Here is a 22431-nt window from a genome sequence, read left to right as displayed (position 1 = left end):
AATGCAGTACACAGCATACAGACCTGCAAGCTACTCGTAAATCACCGAAATAAAGCAGTACACTGATGTATAGACACGCAAAAACAACTCGTAAATTACCGAAATAACGCAGTATGCAGCATACAGGCCTGCAAACTACTCGTAAATCACCGGAATAATGCAGTACAGTGATGTGCTGGCACGAAAACAACTCATAAACCGTAAAATATAATTCATGTAACAGGGTTTGCAAACACGCTTACAACACTTAAACAGCCAAAAATAATTCACTGCACAAACACTCATTGCACGTAAAAACTCTTTCGAATTATCGTCAACTGCAAAGTATCAGAGGCTCCAACGCACACACACGCTGACGCCACAGTGAGCCACCGCTAGACACAAGCCAGCGCTGGAGAGTGAGCCATCACTCTAACCCCACTATCGCCTCCAGCAAGCAGGTGAAAGTCACGCCTATTTTCCGGTTTACAGTTAGAATTCTCCGAGTGTTACACTGACGTCACATACCTATGTAAATAAGAGGCAAGTCACCCTCTGGACGCACACGTGTTTACCGTTGCTGGCGCAGTGCCTCTCTACCTGTGGTCCAGTGAAGACCTAATTGCCAAGCGACTCACTGTTGAGGCGCAGCTGAAAGGTTCTCAATGTTATGACTTCACAGGTCACACTATAGAAATCTGTTGCAGTGCTTCCCAGAATAGCACAGGGTGTGTTGTTCCTAGCGATTCTAATGGGACATGTGACACGCCTCCAGTCACACACGTGTTTACTGTGACTGACATCTACCTGCAAGTCCAGCATCAAGCGAGAGATGTCTGCATAGTGGCTCACGCATGCAGGCACAGCTAAAAGGTTCTTAATGTTTTACTGGCGTCAAAGGTCTATGTAAATAAAAGCCAAGTCTACCTCTCGGAAACAGTAAAGTGCTGCAGAAATAGTTAACGGTCGCCTTTGTAGGAGCTTTTGTGATGTCTCTGCTTGTCTGTACGGAAATTCTTGTCCTAACAGGATCTGTTTACGAAAATAGCCCAGAATAACATTGATAGCATTCTTCCTGATGGTCCTAATGAGGTACCTCTCCATCATGTGTTATCCTTCCTGAAAATCGCGACATCCTGCTTACAACATATGTCTCAGAAACAGTAAACGTTCTTCCTGGCATGCAGAGGCTCCTGTGTCCGAGCACAAAGGATGTCTTGCGAATGAATGGAGCATTCTGATCGGCTATTACTGAATTTACCCGCCCAATTACTGAGGCCACCACTGTGGAAGCACAGTCCGCCTTTTTCTTTCTTTCTGCAGGCGAGACTTTCAGCGACAAAACTATTTTGTACAGATCACCATATTGCACTGACAGTTAAACCCTATAAAAGTAGAATACAGATCGTCAAATATGGAAAGACATATTCTCAATTACGCTGCTCTGCCACTGAGGATGGATGATTGAATATTAGAGCGTGAAACCGATCTCCATCCCGAAAATATATCACCGCATATCGTGTCAGTGTAGTAAAAATATAGTTTGTATCCTGCACCATACAAAATCGCCCCTTTCGCATCATTCATGTAGATACCGACCACCAGATACTCGTACATATACTGCAAAGACAGACAGCACCATATATACTCCTCTCAGCACTAGATATTTTCCCGCAGCCGATGGTAACAAGTCATTCCCTTCCGATGCGTGACCAGAGCGCTCATGGCGGATCAAAGTCACTCTCCAAACTGTTGTACAAAGGCGGGCTCATTTCCCTTTGACACAAAGGCGTCACCGTTTCTCGTCCCTACCTGATTGCTTGCTTGTTTTCTACACAATGTCCAGACTCTGGGATTAGAAGAACACATCTATTTCCACATGGTTTGCCATAATACTATACCATTTACACAATACTTCTCGATATCAATCACATAGCACTATCCTACCTATCACTAGCGCAACATAATTGCGAAGATATAGACTGGAAATGATTTCTCTACAAAACCGAAACTTTAGCGAGGTGGAGCGTGCTGTAAACCACTGAGTAGCTAGAAACTTATCACGTCTGCGAAGACCTTTACGTGATATCTCGAAACTGATATTTCCACTCACGAATCCCGATGTCGGTGATGTAACAGATTCCAAAGCATCCCTATAATTTACAAAGTCAACTAAGGTGTTTCTCATGTCTAGAGAACCAGCAAATGTGTCTTCCACCTGTCTTTTACCTGCTAGATGTGCAGACCACGATCGATGTTCTCACAACTAAATAAAGACAAGAAATGTGAAAAAGCAGTCAATCGGAAACACATGTCCATATTGAATCTTCTCAACTTTCCAAGCGATTACGAAAGCTGTCCAACACATACTAAAAATTGGTTCGCTATTCGGTCGTCTAGAGGACGACACAGTTGAGTCAGCTACATTCCTGCACCCCAGCAGGCCTCTCCATTTGGACAGCTCCTACCCTTAGCCGGAAACGTGAATCATTCTCGACACAGGTTACTGGCACTGCTCGCCAAGCATGCATAGGCAGAATCACCCTAGGAAACCGGCAACATATATATTTTATCGCTATACTTAAAATTAAATATTACAATCGTGGTCTCAATTGGACGACATTCGACAATGAGCGCAGTATCGGAAATACACCCCGCTGGAGGCTGTGGCTCTGGAAATAGAAATATCTGTACTATTCTTATGACTCGACATGCTCTTCTCTTTGCTGTCACAGTATTCCACGTCAAATCCAGACCTTCCTTACGACTGGACATAGTCATCTCCTTTGCACATGTTGGAACACACACACAAACATACTTTATAAGCCTGATGCTCAAGACGAACCTATCACGCATCCCCTACTACTAAGTATAATACTTGGCCAGTAAGTGATTGCCGGCGATACGAAATAATACTGACTGAAAATCAGCGATCTGTGAACATGTTTCATAAGTTTTTCCTGCGAGTGGTACCACTTTGTCTTAGAAAGAGAGGCTTAATCGTCTTACAAACCGTCATATGTTAAAAAACACGATCACAGCGACCATATTATTATCACAGGCGGTCTTGGTTCTACATTCACACACAAGTATCCATGTTAAAAGCATATACACAGAGATAGAGAAAACAGAGCAAACACACTGCAAATGAGGAATATGTGGGATGTAGGCGACTGGATGCAGTCTAATAGAGTGCTATACAATGCCTCCCGATTAGTGCATTTGTGCTAGGTGTTGGCAGCTGTACTACATTTACAAGCAATTTTAGAACATGGGAAGAGACGTCATGTCATGATTGCATAAGTAGAAGAGACATAAAAAAATCGACAGAATTCCGGAAAATATGTATAAATGAAGAGAAAATACACCGAATGTGGGGAAATTGAGGATGTAGTTGCGTGTCTTCTGGTTGTTACAGAAGAATTCTTGTTCTTGGGAACGAGTATGCGACAGAAAGAGGAATACGAGAAAACATTGACATGGAAGCATCGGGAACCAGTGAAACCATCATTTCTTTCGTCGAGACAGCATTCTATTGTATGTCTGTTGAGGTAATAGTGGTACACATGAACTGACTACTGTCTTTGGTGCTTTACTGGAAGTACAGAGAACCATCTACTTCTATTCTAGAGAGAGAGAGAGAGAGAGAGAGAGAGGGAGAAGTTGCTGCAGGACATTTGACTATTTTTCCTGATGTTGTGAGGATGCCTTAGTTGCCCGCATCTCGTGGTCGTGCGGTAGCGTTCTCGCTTCCCACGCCCGGGTTCCCGGGTTCGATTCCTGGCGGGGTCAGGGATTTTCTCTGCCTCGTGATGGCTGGGTGTTGTGTGCTGTCCTTAGGTTAGTTAGGTTTAAGTAGTTCTAAGTTCTAGGGGACTTATGACCACAGCAGTTGAGTCCCATAGTGCTCAGAGCCATTTGAACCATTTTTGATGCCTTAGTTGTATGACATAGCCTGTGTTTGGCTCGAATACAATCGCGTGTTTTGTGTGGGTCTTAGAGCAGTGTCTACTTGCGATAGTTAACAGCAAACCTCTCAGTCATCATAGGACTTCCATCTCATGTGTGATGAAACGTGACACATTCCTCTAAACGAACGAAGATTTATGTGATGTATTCCATTTCCCTGTCGCATCTTGGGTATTAAATCAAGACTTCAGTTTGATAACTAAGACGATTCTAAGTTAGCGATAAGTGTTTGCGAGGCACTGCAATCACTATGTATGCATCTGCTTGACAGATGTCCTGTTTACAGAGCTAGTGGCGGCATGACGTGTAATTCACAAGTCAAAAGCCGCTGCTATGCGTTTATCTGTTTCCTTCTAAGAGGTATTCTCCGTTACTAACGATCATTTTATATAGGACTGATACTGCCATAGTGTAGTTTCTGAACCGTGATCAGATGTGGACAGTGGATGCTATACATCTCTGGAAAGTTATTTTGTGCATGTATCACAAAGAGTCATTGTTTTAAGGAAGTAGTTTCCTCTTTTTACGGTTCGATACCATAGTTTATCGTAGAGAAACCTGCAAGAAGGATGTATGACATGCGCTGGAAATATATTTCTTACACTGGAATATCAACAGCGTTACATTCCACACGACTGATAGGTCGGAAACTCAAGCGATCTAACATTATAGCCTGTTTTAAGTGCGGAATATTGTAGCCTTAGGAGTGTGTATGTTTATGTTCTCTCTTACCAATACCTTCCAGGTACTGATCCTAGACTCTAGAACAATACTTTAGAGTTGAGAGCATAGTTGATTTACGTAAAATGCTTCGAATTCCATCCGTCTGGAGCTCCATCATGCATAAAAATCACCTGTTTTAAGTTATTCTTTAGCGTCTGCTACTACATCACAACACTTTCAAATATGTTACTATACTCCAATAAGGAGTGCTAACCTCCTCGGCATGGGCGCATCTGGAGAAATGTTGTGCACTTGGATGGGCGAGGACTTGGCTAGCTCCATTCATTCACGAGACGTGGAATGTAACGGTCCACTTCTGGTCGGTTGCAGATTAAATCGGTAATGGTGCTGCAGGGCGGGTTGGTCAGTGACAGTGTGAGGAGTTTTTCAGTCACTAATTTTACCCCAAGACTGTGAGAATTCTCTGTGGCCGCCATCAGCATATAGACAGAGCTTAAAGTAAGCACTATGCTCGAGGAGTTAGAAATATGTAGAGCACTGTCTGGTATACTTTGATGACGTATGTGTTCGACAATGAACAATAAATGGACGTACTGCACAGTTATCTATCTACATTCGTAATGATACTCGCAAAGTAGAGAGGAGGGGCGGTTTAGCTATGATACTGAAATTGGGAAACATACTGTTGCAACATTGCTCGGTGGTGTTGAAATTACTGTAAAATTGCTAAAATTGTTCGCACTATCAACTGTGATGCTTAGTATTAGAGTACATTGATGGTGTCTTTTCCACCCCTTCCATCCACTGGTAAGCTGTTGGTTACCACATAATAATTGACTGACATCGCTTGTTTGAGTTGGAGAAAAAGTTTTGGTGGAGGGACAACACTTTCTGGGGATGGATAACCCTGAAACAGCGATCGCGTACATGACTGCAATGTGAGGAATCAGTCAAAATAGAGTAATCAGCTATTCCGTAACTGTGACAGTTGTGTTTAATGTAGAGGTCGTCAATCACTTTCGGATAGGAGTTTGCAAACTCACCACAACGCTGCCAAACTCTTCCAGTTTCCTTATGTTGTAACTGTATTTTATTTGAAATCATCCGGTGTGTATGGCGTGTTATGGTAGTCGGAGTAACAAGATGATTTACACCGTTTTCTGTGAGAGGCAATGGATCGGAACGTGTTAATGTCAGTTTAGAACCTGACATAGACCTCGAAGTCGTGGTGGAAAAACAAAATGTATGGCAGTGTACAAAGGGCGTTACAGCAGAAAAAAAGAATGTTTCAAACAACGACACAGGGTCACAGGGAGCGTCTCTTGTGAGTCACAGTATGGTCTGTTGGATACAGTCATCCAGCCTTGTTGGTGCAGTGGATCAACACCTGTATATTTAATAGGATTGTCACATGTGCTCGATGCTGGCACACATGTGGTATGTGATTTTGATCTATGGGAGGAGAGCCAACGGCCTTACCGCAGTGGTAACACCGGTTCCCGTCAGATCACCGACGTTAAGCACTGTCGGGCTGGGCTCGCACTTGGATGGGTGACCATCCGGTCTTCCTAGTGCTGTTGGCAAGCGGGGCGCACTCAGCCCTTGTGAGGCAGACTGAGGAGCTACTTGATTAAGAAGTAGTGGCTCCGGTCTTGGCAACTGATCTACGGTCGGGAGAATGGTGTGCTGACCACATGCCCCTCCATACCCGCATCCAGTGATGCCTTTGGGCTGAGGATAACACGGCGGCCAGTCGGTACCTTTGGGCTTCCATAGTCTGTGTGCGAGGAGTTTAGTTTAGTTTAATATGGGAGGAGAGAGATGCGGTAAAAATCTTATTGAGTTCTCTATCAATGAAGTTAGTGGAGCTTTTATAGTTCGTAGTGTTTCTCTGTTGGATGGTACAGAATAACGATGATAGCATGTTGGGCTGATAGACGTGAATGGGGCCTGAGGGACATGGATCTGCTTCAGACTGCAGTATCTGTATGTCTCACTAACTCAGATCGCTCTGTTTCTACACGGGTTGTAGAAGGTGGTGCATATGGCTTTCTCCGATTTCTGCTGTTCCGACTTGAATTACAACGATCTCATGCGCAAAGCTCCAGAAATGGCAGCAGTCGCAAGATGGAATTTTACTGTAGCAGACAGGTTCGAGAAAGTTAACTCGTTTCGAGATATGTGACTGCCCGAAATATGATATGCCATCGAGACAGAATGCGTTACAAATACTGGAGAAATATCTAGTGGCGGCGGAGTGAGGGGGCTGCAAATACCTATTTCATACCATGCTCCATGGTCGAATAGCTTTCAAAATTCGGCAATTTTATTACGAGGGTGCACAGTCTATATTCAATGTCCAGATTTTTGTCTGAAAAATTAACTCATTCGTAGGTAAAGCCACACCTCGATTAATAAATCCGGTATAGCTTTTAACTTGTGTGCACGTATTGGACCAAGACCGCTTGTGACTGTAACATACAGTAGTTGTGGGGATCGGGTTTTTTAACATCTGGCGACTTGTAAGACGATTATGCCTCTCTTTCTAAGACACAGTGGTAGCACTCGCAAGAAAAAGTTATGAAACATGTCCCCCCATCGTTGATATTAGGTCAGTATTATTTCACCAGCAATTTGTTACTGAAGAAATATTATACCCGGTAGTAGGGGGTGCATAATAGGTTCATCTTGAGCATGAGGCTTATAAAGTATATGTTTTTGTTCCGACATGTGCAAGGGAAATGACTATGTCCAGTCGTAAGGAAGGTCTGGATTTGACGTGGAATACTGTGACAGCAAAGAGAAGAGCATGTCGAGTCATAAGAATAGTACAGATATTTCTATTTCCAGAGCCATAGCCTCCAGCGGGGTGTATTTCCGATACTGCGCTCATTGTCGAATGTCGTCCAATTGAGACCACGATTGTAATATTTAATTTTAAGTATAGCGATAAAATATATATGTTGCCGGTTTCCTAGGGTGATTCTGCCTATGCATGCTTGGCGAGCAGTGCCAGTAACCTGTGTCGGGAATGATTCACGTTTCCGGCTAAGGATAGGAGCTGTCCAAATGGAGAGGCCTGCTGGGGTGCAGGAATGTAGCTGACTCAACTGTGACGTCCTCTAGACGACCGAATAGCGAACTAATACTTAGCATGTGTCTGACAGCTTTTGTGATCGCGTGGAAAGTTGAGAAGATTCAATATGGACATGTGTTTGCGCTGGACCATTATTCCCTCACATGTAAGTTGTCCAATTGAGTGCTTCTTCACATTTCCTGTCTTTATTTAGTTGAGAGAACATCGGTCGTGCTGCGCACATCTAGCAGTTGAAAGACAGGTGGAAGACACATTTGCTGGTTCTCTAGACATGAGAAACACATTAGTCGACTTTGTAAATTATAGGAATGATCTGGAATCTGTTACATCACCGACATCGGTATTCTTGAGTGGAAATAGCAGTTTCCTCTATTTTTTTCGAGTTTTCACGTAAATGTCTTCGCAGACGGTATAAGTTTCTAGTTACTCAGTGGTTTACAGCACGCTCCACCTCGATAAAGTTTCGGTTTTGTAGAGAAATAATTTCCAGTCCATATCTTTGGAATTATGTTGCCCGAGTAATCGGTAGGAGGAGGAGGAGGAGATTAGTGTTTAACGTCCCGTCGACAACGAGGTCATTAGAGACGGAGCACAAGCTCGGGTGAGGGAAGGATGGGGAAGGAAATCGGCCGTGCCCTTTCAAAGGAACCATCCCGGCATTTGCCTGAAGCGATTTAGGGAAATCACGGAAAACCTAAATCAGGATGGCCGGAGACGGGATTGAACCGTCGTCCTCCCGAATGCGAGTCCAGTGTGCTAACCACTGCGCCACCTCGCTCGGTTAATCGGTAGGATAGTGCTATGTGCTTGATATCTAGAAGTATCGCATAAATTGTATAATATTATGGCAAACCATGTGAAAATACATGTGTTGTGGCTGGCGCAGTTGTTAGACAGTTACTGCTGCTACAATGGAATGTTATCAAGATTTGAGTGATTTTTGAACATGGTGTTACAGATGGCGCATGAGCGGCGGGACACAGCATCTCCGAGGTAGTGACGAAGTGGGGATTTTCCATACAACCATTCCATGAGTGTACCATGAATACCAGCAATCTGGTAAAACATCAAATCTATGACATCGCTGCAGCCAGCAAAACATCCTGCAAGAGCGGGACCAACGGCTATTGAAGAGAATCGTTCAACGTGACAGAAGTGCAACCCTTCCGAAATTGGTGCAGATTTCAGTGTTGGGACATCAACAAGTGTCAGCATGTGAACCATTCAACGAAACATAATTGATATGGGCATTCAGAGCTGAAGGCCCCCTCGTGTTCCCTTGATGCTCTGCACCTTCCCTGGGCCTGTCAACACCAACAATGGACTGTTGATAACTGGAAAGATGATGCCTGGTAGAACGAGTCTTGTTTCAAATTGTATCGATCAGATGGATTTGTGTCGCTATGGAGACAACATCATGAATCCATGGGCCATGCATGTCAGTAGGAGACTCTTTTCAAGCTGGTGGAGGCTCTGTGATGGCGTGAGGCATATGCAGTTGAGTGATATGGGACCCCTGATACGTCTAGATGGCGACTCTGACAGGTGATATGTACATAAGCATCCTGCTTGATCACTTGCATCCATTCATGTCCATTGTGCATTCCAACGGACTTGGGCAATTCCAGCAGGACAATGCGACACCCCACACATCCAGAATTGCTACAGAGTGGCTCCAGCAACACTCTTCTGAGCTTAAACACTTCCGCTGGTCACCATACTCCCCAGTACATGAAAATTATTGAGCATATCTGGGATGCCTTGCAATGTGCTGTTTAGAAGACATCTGCACCCCCTCATACTCTTATTCATTTATGGACAGCCCTGCAGGAGTCATGGTGTCAATTCCCTCCAGCTCTACTTCAAACATCAGTCGAGTCCATGCCACGTCATGTTGCGGCACTTCTGCATACTCGCAGGGGCCCCACAGGATATTACACAGATGTACCAGTTTCTTTGGCTCTTCATTGTAATTCATTACGGAATCTAGAAAGGATAGGGTTTTTCCTGACTTGTGAGTAGATTGCGTGAAACAGGCTGTGACGATCAAATTGTTTACAAAACTTGATCTGCTATTGAGAAAGATTATCTACTGACTGAAAGAAATTTTACAGACAGATCGGTAAAAAGGAGTTATGAAGAAAATATTTCAAATGTAAACATGTAGAAGGTATTTGTTCTTGATGTAACAGAAGAGAGAGAGATACAGTAAAATTTTGTAGGAGATTCCATTTCAAGATAGGCTCTCATGACTTGTTTCTTAAATACCAGTGTGATGTAGCATTGCATTGGTAAAATGGAACCTGCCATAGTGTACAAAACAGCAACACCCTCTTAAATTATAGCTTGCTGTTGTCAAACGTAAAATGATTGTGTTTTTTGCCTCATGTAATCAAATGCTGTGGATGGCTGTGCTCTGTAAGGTTATTTCACATATATGAAATGTTTGTAATACACACATGCATGACAGTTTATCTACAGGCACTGATTTGAATGTGAGTAACATTCTCAGGTCGTGTAATTTTTCCATCAAACTGAAAAAATTGCTTTTCATAGATGATTTTCTTTGAGTTTAAATTCTCGTTTTTTCATTACACTGAATAACGGTATCAAAAATACGAGGAAATTCTGCAGTAATGGGGAGATTCTACAGCAAAATATTGGAAGATTTTTTCCCAATTTTGAGCACATTGGACATCCTCTATAATCTGTGGCTGTGATGTAGTTTTTTCCCTTTATTGGATGTCACAAAATAATGAGATTCGAATTGTATCCTGCAGTCGAACCTAAACACTATACCGATTTTGCTCATGAAAATATAAGATAATGGACTGAGCCTATTTTTGTGGGAAAAGGACGTTTATTATCATTGTGATTGTTTTCCTTTTTAACAGAAGCTCGATTAGAAGAAATGCGTTGACGTTAAGTATTATCGTTACAGTGAAATTTTTCCGTATTCAAAATGTTGTACACTTGCGGGGGGCAATATGGGGGTGGTCAGCTCTTGTGAGGACGCCAATGCGTCCGTGAGCATTGGGACATAGTTCATTCAGGCCGACTCTGCAGTGTTGTCAGATGTATTCAAGATGGCGGCGATGACGTCGTCCAAGATGGTGGCGTGAAGCTCAAATTTCATCAGGATAATGCAGCACGTCTCTGCTAACGTAAGAAAATGGCGGGAAAGAAAGGTCACTTGGGCTACCTCCAATAACCCAAGTCATCCGATCGCCAACTTTCCCAGAAAATGGCGGGAATGGAAGGGAAATTCCACTAACCTAAGTCACCCGACCGCCACCTCGTCCTAGGGATTGGCGGGGATGGAATTTGACCTGAGCTGGACATAAATCTTTATTTTGCATGCACCAGTCTTCACTTAAACAATTTGATGCAGTACAGCCATCCAGTGTGTTCAACATGAAGAAGGACCCCAACTGAACTAGGACACAGTAGCGCAACCAGAGAGCGCTCCCATCCATGACGTAATCCAAGATGGCGTCATGATGTCAGCTGATTACGCAAGTACAGTTATCCAAGATGGCAGGAAACAGTGTGTTAGCCATGTGGTCTAGGTCTAGTACACAGTACCACAACCAGAGAGCACTGTCGTCCATTCTGTGGCGTAACCCAAGATGGTGGGGAAAAATGGTGGGAAACAGTGGAGTCGCCATGAGGTCTGGACCTAGTCCACAGTACTGTCACCAGAGGGCGCTGTTGTCCATTCTGTGACATAAGCCAAGAGGACTCTCTGGAGGGAAAAATGACTCAGCCTGCGGTGGGCTGCTGGAGAGGGGAAGAAGTGTACTTTATTTAGTTTGGAACCATTTATTTAGGGATGGATTTTGAATGATAGTATATTTATCACATCGATACAAAACACACACTCTGACACGGTTGGGGTCACGCCACACAGCCCCCAGACCTGTAAACTACTTCTAAATAACGCACTGCAAACAACTCCTAAATTACCGAAATAATATCAGTACAAACATGCAAACTCCTCCTAAATAATGCAGTACACTGATGTGCAGACATAAAATCAACTCGTAAACTGTCCAAATAACGCAGAGCAAAGCCTGCTAGGAAATTAATTCAACAGCCACGCAAACAACGTGCACAGCACAGGCACCACCCGCCACCCCCTGTCAACTGGGTCGCACAGGAGTCCTGCGCACACACTCCCAGAAGTCGGGATGCACCGGCACTTCCCACGAAGTGACGCACAGAAGCCCGTTTGGGTCCCACAGGCATGAGGCGTCGACATCCCTTTCATATTTGGTACCTTAGAAACTCCTCTCGAAATATGTGTTCACCTAGGCACCATTGCCGACGCGACCGGACGGGAGCGAAGACCTATTTCCAGAGGGCGTCGACGCTGCAAGTCACCGCCAGATACGAGCTAGCACGAGTCAGCACTCTCACTCAGTTGTCGACGGCATGTGAAAGTTTATCCATTGTTATAGGGACGTCACATGTCTATCTAAATAAGCGCCAAGTCATCCTCTGGACCGTGCGCGCATTTGTGTTCACATTGCTGCCGCGATTACGCATAGCTGTGGTGCGGGTCCAGCGGGAACATCATTCGCCATTGCTTTCAGTGTTAAAATTATTTTGAACGATCGCTAAATTGAACTGACAGTTAAATCTGCAAAAGTTGTCTACAGATCATCAAATACATACAAGACTCACAAGAATATTGGGAGCCAGGAACATATTCACCAGTACCTACAATTAAATATTACTATTGCTGCTACAGTCTGATACCGATCAATGTATATCTCCTCTTGACGGCTGTGGTTCTGGAACGAATCTCAGTATCTATAGCGCACATAATTTTCCACGAAACAAATCTCTCTCATACCCTCGCTGTTATTGATGAGTTAAATCTATACGTCCCTCACGATATGACACACACTCATCTTCTCTGGTCATGACACAACATAAGAGACAGTAACTTTCCGTTTCAATAAATACACATTTTACACAAACAGTGCAGTTATCTTTTATATCTGTACAGCACCCTAAAAAATTACCGTATGCCTACACTCACACCAGCTATATGTCTCGATTCTCCTCAGTCTTAGAAAATTATCTGACAAAGTTTTTACAATCAGCGCCTCTGGAAGGTGCTGCATCCTGCCAAGATTCTCTCAAACAAGTGTTATGAAGGACAGGTCGCCAACACTATGTGTGAAAATGAATACTGCACCCGCGTACGTAATGCTTGGAAAGACATCACCGATGCGGGTTGATGTACTGTAATCAACATCATTATCGGTAGAACAACAAGGAAAATGCGAATTCGTTCTACCTCACGGTCCTAACGTGGTAGACCCTCCATCATATGTTACCCTTCCTGTTTTCAACATACACAAACGCTCTCAACACTATGTAGATACACCTATATCCCAGCACAAAGGGTGGTGTGTGGATGAATTGAGCGTTATGATTGGCTATTATCGAATTTACCCTTTGAATTACCGATGCCGCCGATGTGGAAGCACTGTCAACCTTTTTTTTTCTTTCATCATATACGGAAAGACTTACTCAATTACACTGATCTCCCACTGAGGACAAGAGATTCAATATTAGAATGTGAAACTGACCTGCGGTCCATCAATATATCACCGCATACCCCACATATCGTCAAATACGGATAGATTCATACTCAATTACACTGCTCTCCCATCGAGGACAGGAGCTCGAATATGAGAACGTTAAACCAATCTCCGACCCATCAATATATCACCGCGTACCGTATCAATCTAGTAAACATGCAAATCTTGATCTGCACCATACAGGCTCAGCCCTTTTACATCATTAGTACATATACTGCGAAGACAGACAGCACAGTACATATACTCGCCACACTAGATATTTCCTTGCGAGGTCGGGCGGTCATTCACTCCTAACACGTAACCAGAGCGCCCTCAGAGGATCAAAGTCACTCTCAGAACTGTTCTACAAATTCGCATTCATTCCCCCTCGGCACAAACACGTTACTGTTTCTGGTCCGGACCTGCTTGCTTGCTTGCTTCTCTACACCCATGTCCAGACTCTGGGATTACAAGAACACATATATTTTCGCATGGTTTTGCCATAATATTATATCATTTTCGCGGTACTTCTCGATATCAAGGACACAGCAGTATCCTACCGATCACTAACGCAACATAATTTCGAAGATATAGACTGGAAATTATAACTCCAGAAAACCCGAAACTTTAGCTAGGTGGGGCGTGCTGTAAACCACTGAGTAACAAGAAAGTTGTCACGTCTGCGAAGACATTTACGCGGAAACTCGAGAAAAATAGAGAAAACTGAAATTTCCATTCGCCAATACCGACGCCAGTGATGTAGCACATTCCAAACCATCCCTATAATTTACAAGCTCAACTAAGGTGTTTCTCATGTCTAAAGAACCGGTAAAGTGTCTTCCATATGATAAATGCACACACCACAATCGATTTTTCCTCAGCTAACTAAGGCGCGAAATGTGCAGGAGCAGTCAATCGGACAATTTTCAAGGGAGGAAATAACGGTCCAGCACAAACACATGTCCACATTGTATCTTTCCAAATTTCCACATGATCACGAAAGCTATCCAACACATACTAAGTACTAGCTCGCTATTCGGCTGTCTAGATGACAACAGTTAAGTCAGCTACATTCCTACCATCTAACATGTGTCTGCATTCGTACGGCTCATACAGTTAACAGGAATCGTGAATCATTCCTGCCACAAGTCACCGGCGCTGCATGCCAAGCAAGAATAGACAGAATCGTCCTATGAAAAAAACCGACCTCATACATATTTTATCCCCGTACTTACAACTAAATATTACAATGGCAATATCAGTTGAACAACATTCGGCAATGAGCAAAGTGTTGGAGATACACCCTGCTGATGGCCGTGGCTCAGGAAATAGATATATCAGTAACATTCTTATGACTTGCCATACTCTTCCCTTTGCTATCACAGTACTCCACGTCAAATCCATACCTTCCTTACAACTGGACATAGCCATTTCCCTTGCACATGTCGGAACAAAAACATATACTAAAGCCTCATGCTCAAGATGAACCTATTATGCACCCCCTACTACCGGGTATAATATTTCTTCAGTAACAAATTGCTGGTGAAATAATACTGACCTAATATCAACGATGGGGGGACATGTTTCATAACTTTTTCTTGCGAGTGCTACCACTGTGTCTTAGAAAGAGAGGCATAATCGTCTTACAAGTCGCCAGATGTTAAAAAACCCGATCCCCACAACTACTGTATGTTACAGTCACAAGCGGTCTTGGTCCAATACGTGCACACAAGTTAAAAGCTATACCGGATTTATTAATCGAGGTGTGGCTTTACCTACGAATGAGTTAATTTTTCAGACAAAAATCTGGACCTTGAATATAGACTGTGCACCCTCGTAATAAAATTGCCGAATTTTGAAAGCTATTCGACCATGGAGCATGGTATGAAATAGGTATTTGCAGCCCCCTCACTCCGCCGCCACTAGATATTTCTCCAGTATTTGTAACGCATTCTGTCTCGATGGCATATCATATTTCGGGCAGTCACATATCTCGAAACGAGTTACCTTTCTCGAACCTGTCTGCTACAGTAAAATTCCATCTTGCGACTGCTGCCATTTCTGGAGCTTTGCGCATGAGATCGTTGTAATTCAAGTCGGAACAGCAGAAATCGGAGAAAGCCATATGCACCACCTTCTACAACCCGTGTAGAAACAGAGCGATCTGAGTTAGTGAGACATACAGATACTGCAGTCTGAAGCAGATCCATGTCCCTCAGGCCCCATTCACGTCTATCAGCCCAACATGCTATCATCGTTATTCTGTACCATCCAACAGAGAAACACTACGAACTATAAAAGCTCCACTAACTTCATTGATAGAGAACTCAATAAGATTTTTACCGCATCTCTCTCCTCCCATATTAAACTAAACTAAACTCCTCGCACACAGACTATGGAAGCCCAAAGGTACCGACTGGCCGCCGTGTTATCCTCAGCCCAAAGGCATCACTGGATGCGGGTATGGAGGGGCATGTGGTCAGCACACCATTCTCCCGACCGTAGATCAGTTGCCAAGACCGGAGCCACTACTTCTTAATCAAGTAGCTCCTCAGTCTGCCTCACAAGGGCTGAGTGCGCCCCGCTTGCCAACAGCACTAGGAAGACCGGATGGTCACCCATCCAAGTGCGAGCCCAGCCCGACAGTGCTTAACGTCGGTGATCTGACGGGAACCGGTGTTACCACTGCGGTAAGGCCGTTGGCTCTCCTCCCATAGATCAAAATCACATACCACATGTGTGCCAGCATCGAGCACATGTGACAATCCTATTAAATATACAGGTGTTGATCCACTGCACCAACAAGGCTGGATGACTGTATCCAACAGACCATACTGTGACTCACAAGAGACGCTCCCTGTGACCCTGTGTCGTTGTTTGAAACATTCTTTTTTTCTGCTGTAACGCCCTTTGTACACTGCCATACATTTTGTTTTTCCACCACGACTTCGAGGTCTATGTCAGGTTCTAAACTGACATTAACACGTTCCGATCCATTGCCTCTCACAGAAAACGGTGTAAATCATCTTGTTACTCCGACTACCATAACACGCCATACACACCGGATGATTTCAAATAAAATACAGTTACAACATAAGGAAACTGGAAGAGTTTGGCAGCGTTGTGGTGAGTTTGCAAACTCCTATCCGAAAGTGATTGACGACCTCTACATTAAACACAACTGTCACAGTTACGGAATAGCTGATTACTCTATTTTGACTGATTCCTCACATTGCAGTCATGTACGCGATCGCTGTTTCAGGGTTATCCATCCCCAGAAAGTGTTGTCCCTCCACCAAAACTTTTTCTCCAACTCAAACAAGCGATGTCAGTCAATTATTATGTGGTAACCAACAGCTTACCAGTGGATGGAAGGGGTGGAAAAGACACCATCAATGTACTCTAATACTAAGCATCACAGTTGATAGTGCGAACAATTTTAGCAATTTTACAGTAATTTCAACACCACCGAGCAATGTTGCAACAGTATGTTTCCCAATTTCAGTATCATAGCTAAACCGCCCCTCCTCTCTACTTTGCGAGTATCATTACGAATGTAGATAGATAACTGTGCAGTACGTCCATTTATTGTTAATTGTCGAACACATACGTCATCAAAGTATACCAGACAGTGCTCTACATATTTCTAACTCCTCGAGCATAGTGCTTACTTTAAGCTCTGTCTATATGCTGATGGCGGCCACAGAGAATTCTCACAGTCTTGGGGTAAAATTAGTGACGGAAAAACTCCTCACACTGTCACTGACCAACCCGCCCTGCAGCACCATTACCGATTTAATCTGCAACCGACCAGAAGTGGACCGTTACATTCCACGTCTCGTGAATGAATGGAGCTAGCCAAGTCCTCGCCCATCCTTGTGCGCAAGATTTCTCCAGATGCACCCATATAGATGAGTTAGCACCCCTTATCGGAGTATAGTAACATATTCGAAAGCGTTGTGATGTAATAGTAGACGCTAAAGAAGAACTTGAAACAGGTGATTTTTATGCATGATGGAGCTCCAGATGGATGGAGTTCGAAGCATTTTACGTAAATCAACTACGCTCTCAACTCTAAAGTATTGTTCTAGAGTCTAGGATCAGTACTTGGAAGGTAATGGTAAGAGAGAACATAAACACATGCACTCCTAAGGCTACAATGTTCCGCACTTAAAACAGGCTATAATGTTAGATCGCTTGAGTTTCCGACCTATCGGTCATGTGGAATGTAACGCTGTTAATATTCCAATGTAAGAAATATATTTCCAGAGCATGACATACATCCTTCTTGCAGGTTTCTCTACGATAAACTATGGTATCGAACTGTAAAAAGAGGAAACTGCTTCCTTAAAACAATGACTCTGTGTGGTACATGCACAAAATAACTTTCCAGAGATGTATAGCATCCACTGTCCACATCTGATCACGGTTCAGAAACTACACTATGCCAGTATCAGTCCCACATAAAATGATCGTTAGTAACGGAGAATACCTCTTAGAAGGAAACAGATAAACGCATAGCAACGGCGTCTGACACGTGAAGTTATAAGTAATGCCGCCACTAACTTTGTACACGGCACATCTGTCACATGCGCAAAGCTGCAGTATGGCAGCAGTCGCAAGATGCGTAGGGACTGACTAAAACCACGTTGGAAGTTCACTATAGCAGACAGGTTCAAGAAAGGTAACTCGTTTCGAGATATCGTGAGTGCCAGAAATATGATATGGCAACGAGGCAGAGTGTATTACAAATACTGGAGAAATATTTAGTGTAGAGTTTGAGTACGTCTGCCACTAGTTTCGAGTGGTACTGTAAAATTTTTTTCCCAGCAGGATATCACCAGTTGTATGACATCGTCAATTTTCGGGGCTGTATTGTGATTTTAGGTACTTCTTGTGTAGCACTATGCATATAATTGTGTAATTAGGAGCAATTTTATGATTAATTACGTAATTGGGACCTATCTCTATTTCAGTTTCTCAACCAAAATAAATACACTAACCTAACCTTTCTTAATGTATCTGGACAGTTTCCATGTGTTGCGAGTTACAACTGGGCTTTCCATCAAGTAGAACCAGGGTTCGAGTCCCGGAAAGGGCACCCTCATTTTTAATTTCCCGACAGTTTCTGTGGGAGGGGGCTGGGAAGAGACTTAGCACAACCCTGGGTAAAGGAATCCCCACCACAATTCGAAAATCACGCCAAAATTCGAAATTTCAGCCAAAATTCGAAAGTGCCGCCAATAGGGTAGGTGGGGGGAGGGGGAGGGGGAGCGGGAGAAGTGGGGAGGGGGAGGGAGTGGGGAGCCATGTGCAGGCTGAGAAAAACACATAATGTCATCTGGCTTGGGTGTGGGTGGGGGTAATTATTTGATGTATTTAATTAACTTGCATATCAACTTCATATCACAATTGTGGTCAGCGTTCCACTATCCTACTACTACCATATACTGGTTTGCGAATGTAAATAAATGACTGTGCAGTACATCCATTCATTGTTAATTCTCTAACATATAGATACCAAAGTATACAAGATAGCGTCCTATACCGATGAGTTAGGTTATCTACATTTTTCTAGTACTTCGATCATAGTGCACAATGTACAACTGCTCGTCTTTCCCTATGAGGAAGGGAGTGACAGAGCATTCTCGCATTCTCAGGATAATGTTAGAGATTGAAAGATCTCCTCACAATGTCTTTGACTAGCCCTCCATGCAACACTGTCACCTATTTAATTTGCAGTTGACGAGAAATAGAAGACCAGTATACACACTACATTCCACATCTTGGGAAGGAACAGAACGAGCCGAGTCCATAACTGCTGTTCAGCAAAGGCTGTTCCGCAACAATCTTACTCACAGTGCCCAGCCAAGTGTACAAGATCTCACCAGATGCGCGCATGTCTAGGAGGTTAGCACTCCTTATTGGTGTATAGTAGATACGAGAGTGTTGTGATGACATAACAGACAGTTAAAAAGAAAATGTGTGGTGTGTGGTTTTATGGATGATGGGGTTCCAGACAGATAGAGTTTGGAGCATTTTTAGTAAATCAACTGTAAAGTATTGTTCTAGTGTCTGGGGTCAGTACCAAGAAGGTACTGATAAGAGAGAAATAATCGTAGAACATAAACACATGCACTCTAATGCAGGTCATATATTTCCAACATAGATCCATCCTGATAGTCTTCTATCCCACTCACTATGCTGACAAACTTTAAGGAGATAAAATTACCTCCTTCTACACCAATGAAAAAAAACGTTGAGTCTTTGTGATACTTGCACAATGTAGCTTTCCAGAGGTGCATAGCGCACTGTCCACCTCCGATCATAGTTGAGAAATTGTATTATGCTCACATCAGTTCTATAAAACGATTGTCAAGCGATGGAGAATGCCTCATACAAGGAAACAGACAAATCCATAGCAGCAGTGTTTTGACACGTGAAATTACATGCCATACTGCCACTAACTCAGTAAACAGGATATCTGTCAAGCTGATGTATACACAGGGATTGCTATACTCACAAACACCCACCACTAACTTAAAATCACCGTGGTTATGAAACTGAAGATTCAATTTATGCCCAAGAGGCCGCAGGGGAATGGAATACGTCGAGTAAATCTTCATTCGTATAAAGGAAGGTGCGAAAACAGCTTTTCCATCGATGGACATGTTTCATCATCACACATGAGTTGGAAGTTCTCTGATGACTGTTGTATGGGGACATCCGCTGTTAATGATCGCAGGTAGATAGTGCTCTAATTCACACACAGCACACGCAGTTGTTTATGAGTCGAACACAGGCTATACCACACAACTATTACACCCCAAGAGGACAACGGAAAAAATGTTTAAATGTCTGGTAAATAGCTTGCAGACACATCTCCCTCTCACTAGAATAATAAACTGTACATTTTTGAGAGATCCTCAGTGTGCTAGTGTTTTGGACCAGAATTTATTTGTAGGACATAAGTTATAACATGTTATAAAACATGCCAAAATACGAGCTTGAAGAAATCCAATATGGGCTCACCCAGGTGTTTCAGCGAAAGTGTATCTTTGAAAGAAGTGCAGTCACAGAACCTCTCATTGTGTATATGTAAATAAAGGCTCTTGGAATGTACATGTGTGATTTGAACCCACAGGTTAGAGTAATTTCGCTCAAACTAGTGGATTCAAATCACACATGAACAGACAAGCTGGAGTGTGTGGATTGGAGATAGCCGCAAATCTGGCGCTAAAATGTGTTTGAGTCAGCTGTCTTTTCACTAAGGTATTTCTCGTCTGTGTGTGTGTGTGTGTGTGTGTGTGTGTGTGTGTGTGTGTGCAGATTGAATTTAGAATGGTAGGGACACATCAGTATATTATATAGTTCATTGCCGAATTTATCGAAATGTATAGGACTTACACATTTTTGTGGAAAATTAAAATCAGGGAATATGGCTCTAGGAGTAAAAGGCTGCTGCTTATAATTCTTTATCAGAGAAATTTTGAGCGACTGACCTATGTAAAACAGAGAAACGTTACATAGTAATAAAAAAACTGTTGCATAGTGTTTACCCAAAAAACTTGGCAAAATAACAAAATCTATTCGATTTGGTGCTGGGGGATTGCTAACATACTTTCACTCAATGCTGTCTAATGCCACACTCTAACATGAATTCTGACAGGTCAGCAAAAAAAAAGTAGACCTTATTTGTTCTAAAGAAGAGTGCAGTCAGAATATTGTTTTAAGATATTAATGGAAGATCTTCGACAGTGCCTTCAGGGACATAGTTATTATTACACTTGTATCAGTGAGGGGATTTACCAGAGTACCGGGGGAGGAGAAGGGAAAGGGGGGAGAGGTAAGGGGGTTTCTCAGAAGGATAGATTATCCTCAGAGCATCATAAATTAGTTAGCGGAACAATAGGTTAAGGGGGAGGGGGTCATATATCAATCAAGTTTGCCCCTGAATGTATGCAATCTGCTCTAACAAAAGGTGATGATGCCCCCAGTACTACATTACTTTTAAGACAAAATATTCTTAGAAGATAGAATATTCTTAGAAGTTATTACGTAGCCAATGAGCTATAGTTCAATTTGTTTCTAAGTCGCAATTTTCAAACTTTAGACAGAGATTCATAGTATATGTAAAAATACTTACTTGTAGTATTGTGGTAGCAATTTCTACAGTTCACCTTCAAATCACTCTTGTTGAGAACCACATATTATATTAGGAAGTGAACAAGTGTAATAATAACTATGTCCCTGAAGCCACTGTCCAAGATCTTCCACTAATATTTTAAAACAATATTCTGGGTGCACTCTTCTTTAGAACAAATAAGTTCTACATTTTTTTTTTTTTTGCTGACCTGGCACAACTCATGTTAGGTTATGGCATTAGACAGCACTGAGCGAAAGTATGCTAGCAATCCCCCCCAGCACCCAATCGAATAGATTTTGTTATTTTGCTTAGCTTTTTCGGGTAAACACTGTGCAACAGCTTTTTATTACTGTGTAACGTTTCCCTGCTTGCCATAGGACCAATCGCTCATAATTTCTCTGTTAAAGAATTATAAGCAGCAGCTTTCTTATTCTTATCGCCATATTCCCTGCTTTTAACTTTCCACGAACATATGTACTCCCATACATTTCGATAAATTCGGCAATGAATTATCTGGTATACTGATGTGTACCTACCATACTAAATTAACTCTGCATACACACACAGACGAGAGATACCTGAGTGAACAAACAGCTGACTCAAACACATTTTAGCGCTAAATTTGCGGGTATTTCCCATCCACATACTCAAGCTTGATGTGCATGTGTGATTTGAATCCACAAGTTTGAGCGAAATTACTCTAACCTGTGGGTTCAAATAGCACATGCACATTCCAAGCGCCTTTATTTACATATACACCATGAGAGGTACTGTGGCTACACTTCTTTCAAAGATATACTGTGGCTGAAGCATCTGGGTCAGGCCATATTGGGTTTCTTCAAGCTCGTATTTTGGCATGTTTTATAACATGTTATAACTTATGTCCTACACTAGCACATTGAGGATCTCTCAAGAAGGCATAGCTTATTGATATTAAATGTCAGATAATGAGTTATTGGCTT

General features: G+C 42.8%; 2 pseudogenes; one reads left to right on the top strand and one right to left on the bottom strand.

Moving 5' to 3' along the window:
* The first annotated feature begins 6097 nt into the window (after positions 1-6097).
* LOC126238307 (5S ribosomal RNA) lies at positions 6098-6215 on the top strand (annotated as a pseudogene).
* Positions 6216-15909: 9694 nt separating this feature from the next.
* On the bottom strand, positions 15910-16027 carry LOC126238305 (5S ribosomal RNA; annotated as a pseudogene).
* Positions 16028-22431: the final 6404 nt, after the last annotated feature.

The sequence above is a fragment of the Schistocerca nitens genome, chromosome 2 (assembly GCF_023898315.1).
Source record: "Schistocerca nitens isolate TAMUIC-IGC-003100 chromosome 2, iqSchNite1.1, whole genome shotgun sequence".
Lineage (NCBI taxonomy): Eukaryota > Metazoa > Arthropoda > Insecta > Orthoptera > Acrididae > Schistocerca > Schistocerca nitens.
The sequence above is the reverse complement of the archived record's forward strand: the minus strand, read 5'-3'. Positions and strand labels throughout refer to the sequence as shown.